This window comes from Micromesistius poutassou (assembly GCF_964030765.1).
Source record: "Micromesistius poutassou genome assembly, chromosome: 18".
Lineage (NCBI taxonomy): Eukaryota > Metazoa > Chordata > Actinopteri > Gadiformes > Gadidae > Micromesistius > Micromesistius poutassou.
This window is the reverse complement of record NC_140288.1, coordinates 9,814,382-9,819,381: the sequence shown is the minus strand read 5'-3', so window position 1 is coordinate 9,819,381 and position 5,000 is coordinate 9,814,382.

Here is a 5,000-nt window from a genome sequence, read left to right as displayed (position 1 = left end):
AGGAAAATGGGTCCTTCATCATCAAATACTGTTTTACTTATTGCAGCAATGTTTATTTTGTATTGTTTTATTCTATTATTGATTTCTGTCCAGCAAAACTGCAATGTATGTTTTTATTTATAGTTTTTTGGTGGGTACACACTAACACAAAATGTATGTTATAAAGAAGTATATAGATAATACTACTACAGTAGTAGTATTATCTATATACTTCTTTATAACACTTAAAATACTATATAGTCTTCTATAGTAGTAGTACTACTATAGAAGACTATATAGTATTTTAAGTATTATTTCATAGGGTGTAACATTGTGGTTAGGGTTAGGGTTAGCCCAGTGGGGAGTTTCCATGGCAACGCCACGCCAAGCCAATGGAGGGGCTCCACTGCATCACAACAGAGAGAGGGAGAGAAAGAGAGAGAGAGAGAGAGAGAGAGAGAGAGAGAGAGAGAGAGAGAGAGAGAGAGAGAGAGAGAGAGAGAGAGACAGAGAGAGAGACACGTCGACTCAGCAAAGCATTCTGTGCAGCTAGTCTCCCTGAAGCGATTGTGTGAACAATCTGTCTTAATAATACATTATTAACTCTGCTTATTGGACCGTTTGCCTTCACTAAGAAAATATAACATGTTCAACGCAACCACCCCAGACCACAGTTGGCCAAAACATTGTTTTGTTTGAAAATAAAAATATATCTTGTGCCCAGTCACAGTCAAAAGAGTTGTATTTTCAAATTTCCGAGCTAACATAATACTCAGTCCATACATTCAGTAACATTTGTTTTGGGTGTTTTCAAGATGTTAAACTAACAGTTTCTGTCATGTTAATTGTATTTCTCTCTGTTCAGTTCAAAATCTGGGTTGACTCTGTAACTATATTTGAATAAATACAATAAAATAAAAACATTTCTCTGATAGAACTTCCAAAGTTTGTTGTATGTATATAGTATATTGTATGAATAAAAATCTTCCAGAGTAAAAGGTGTTTTTTTAGACAGGGCTGAGGTTAAAATGTTGTAGCTGAAGCTAGGAAATGAAATATGATAACCTTTGTGGTTTTTGAAGCACTTTTTATGGGCATTATTCAATTATATAACTTTGAAACGCTACACTTTTTAATCAAATAAAGCCAGACTGAACCCCACTGACGCCCCACGTAATATTTTTAAGAAACAAAACCAACTACAATAGTCTAAGCAGGTTTAGGTCTGTAACAGTATGAAGGTACAAAGTCTTCGTTTAGGACCCAAATCCTGGTGATTGTACAGTAATCATATGACACACAGCTCACATGACACACCTTTCCCCTAACCCAGAGAGCCAAAGAGGCACACTTTTAGGTTTTTTTATAAGCCACTGGTGGATTTTATGTGCAAGTGATTTTTCACTTGATGAAGCTTGAAACGCAGCCGTATGGAAGTGAGGCCCAGCTGCATCTGCCTGGGTGCTTCACTGAGGTCCTCATATTTCAACATCCAAAAGTCATGCAGAATGTACATATATTTATACATATATATTTTGTAAATTATTTTCTGGTTTCTCAGTTGTGTTTTTAACCACTGTTTTTAACCACTTTTTGAACTACATTACAAAAACTAAAAGGTTTATTTTTCCAGAATATGATTCTTATTAATAATATTATTATTAATTGTTTCTCATAATTTATGGCATACTTGCACTGATTGTTGAATTTGAACTTTATTACACTTTATTACCGAGGTTTATGCTGATGAGCGGTAATTTTTCTGTGATTTCGAGCATTGGTTCCCATTCAAATTGGCTGTAGAGATGCATAATATTGAGCTGTAATGAAAAGGTCATTCTCTGTGTCAAATGCAGAAAGATAATTAATTAAACCAAGAGCATCTTGGCTGAAATCCCCTGTGTTTCACACTGTCACATTATAGAAACGGTGTTAAAGTGTTCATCTAAAAGATTTCCGTTTCGTTGTCTTTGGCTTTTGTCTTTGGCTGTAAGTGGTCATTTTCCCCAGAGATAGACAGTGTCACCAACAACCCCCAGTTCTTACCAGCCATTAGACTGCACATACAAGGCTTTCCTCAGTGGGCCATAAGCTCACCAATGTGTTGCATAATTTGGCGATAGACAATGACTTAACAGACATCTGTTTACATGGAAATGTTTGAGATTGCACATTACAGTTGCGATTTAAGAGCTATCATTTGCGTGTCATTTTTTAGACATGCCACAGCCATCCATCAGCTATGAGTGAGTGAAGTGCTCTGTTAAGATATCTGTTCTGCTGGACTGCCCCTGCCTCTGTATGAGACCAGATCTTAGACTGCTCCCGGCTCAAAGTGACCAGTCAAGCTATTTTCTGAACGACGACAGAAGCCACTTTCACAAATCTCAGTTTGACTTCTCTTCAAACTAGAAAGAGGTCGATTGCAGCATTGCATCTGATTCCTTGTCTGGGCCTTCCATATCCGCGTATACATCCACAAACGTTGACCAGCCGTTCATAGTCCATTGAACAATGTGAGAGGGAAAATAAATAAAAGGCAGCCGAAAATCTTCAATGGGTAACTTTCTCTCTTAGAGCCCTTTCCAGGACAATATCCACAACATATTTCCATTCACCATGCAGAGATAACGATGTGAGATTCAACCATCCTGCAGGCATCCTGGACCTAGATGCCTATCGCTTTTTAAAGCTGCAGTAGGCATGGGCGTCAGTTTGGTTTGAAATGTGCTGGGGACAGAGACGCATTCGAAAGTGCATTTTCAGAAGTGCTGGGTACAATGAGGATGCAATCTTTTTTTTCTCTTTAATGCAGGTAATGAAAGGTTCTGAAAGACGCCATACCTATGTAGCTTACTAATGAATAAAATGTATACAAAAAACTGATGTCTGACACGTTTTACGAAGAAAGCATTTCCAAAAAGCATTAGACATAGGCTATGATGTGATGTGCTCCATGTACCCAATGCTGACAACGTGACACGACATGACTAAGCTACCAACACAAACAAAGAGGAGCTAGGAAAGGAAATTAACTACGTGTTTAAGTTGTGAAGGGGCAAACGTGTGGCTACACACAGCACTACAAATGTCGAAAAAGATTGAAAAAGCAAAAGATTTGTTGCACAGCTGAACGCTGTATCACATCATGAGCTGGCTGTTCTCAATTCACAACACGCATCCAGCCAATCTACATCAGACATTCTGACCAAACCTCATGCACTCCCCACCACAATTATTCCACTAATTACTCCACTATCGTCATCTCCACTATACCCAACACTGTACGAACGCAAACAAAATAAGTTAGGCTACTTGGTGGCTATGGCTAACATCAATTGCAAGAGTTGAAACAGCCAACCACTTGAGTGAAAAAAAACACAAAACACCTCACCACAGCACCAGCAAATCTTAAGCAATAAATATTGCATCTTACCTTTATTTATGTGGCAGTGGTCTGCAGATGCATCCCATGGTGTAGCCTACCACATCCATTTAGTTCTAAAGGTTATCGCTCTGATACTGTCCATGGTACTACCAACCTGCTCTGGTGCTTTTTACCTATGTATTCAGGCTAAAATTACTTGATTGTCTGATGCCTCATCATTGCATCCCAGCCAAAGAGTATTGGTATTAATACCTCATTCATTGTCCAAGCCAGGCTGGCAGCTCATACAAAAATAAGTAAGGGATAATGTATAGAATGCCAGTCATTATCGGGGAAATAAGCCCGCAAAGCGAAGGTGTCTTGCCCTGAAGGGGCTTGTTCTAGATAATGACCGGTGACTTTCTATACATTATCCTGCTTATTAAACGGCTACTTGCCAAAACGAAAAAATAACTTCACACAGTGTGGCTTTTTACAATTAATTTGTTACCAGCATTCGTAGTGTTGATCAGCAGAGAAATAGTCCGCCAAAGACGTTGACGTTGCTTAGCAACCGAATACGCTGAGGTTGATAAGTTACCGGACTACTTGCAGAGTGATACGAGAGATGTGAATCAGAGCCACTTTCCTTGACAGCGGTCATTATATGCAACGGTCAATTATCGAAAAAAAATTCACATTCCACATTCCACAGCATTGAGATTCCACTAGCCGGGCATATCAAACAGTTTATTGCCCTGCCTTGAGGTGATTATCCCGTTTATTCTACTTCTTGCTTACCAACATAATAAAACAATTAAAATACTTTTTTCTTATTCGTATTGCATGCTTAATAAATGTATACTCTGTTTGAGTTAATCTCCCTCAAAAAGTAGTCCCCTTTAGAACTACGGTGAATAACGTTAGCAAATTTTTCGTAGGTGGAATCTGGAAGAATCATGAATATTAGGGTTACGGTTATGGTTATGGTTATGGTTAGGGTGAGGGTTACGGTTACGATTATGGTTAGGGTGAGGGTTATGGTTAGGTTTAGGGTTAGGAGTCAGCGTGTGAGTTTGCCTGTCCAATCCTAGCGCTTGAGGTGGAACTTTTCCCGGATTCCGCCTACGAAAAACAACTGACCGGGGAACATAGGACCCGGGGAACATGCTCCCCGTTAGCTCAGCTGTAGCTTATTAGTTTCTACAGCAACCACACAAGGCTGCATCTGATCACTAGTTTAATAACGTAGTTGCTACATTGTATCTCGCTTGCGGAACATGTATTGACTGACCCTCCGATAGATTTCCGACACATTTTAGAAACTTTTTTAAACAAGGTTTATTTTTACAATGGACCTCATGTTTGACTTTTCTGGGATAGAAAAAAATACAAGCGGCGTATTGATCTATTATTTGATGACGCTGTGCTCAGTCAGCGGGCAACCTGCCGGGTTAATGCCCTCCTCCCAGCCAATCAGAATGAAGCATTCTTAAACGAAGTAGAATAATCTATAATAATTAAACTCAAGTTTTTTGTCTTAAGTGGTGGGTACAAAATTTATCTTGGTGAAAACTGGTGGGTACTCGTCCCCAGCGTAATTGACGCCTATGGCAGTAGGTCTGAATCTTTAGTTTAGTTTTCATTCATTTTG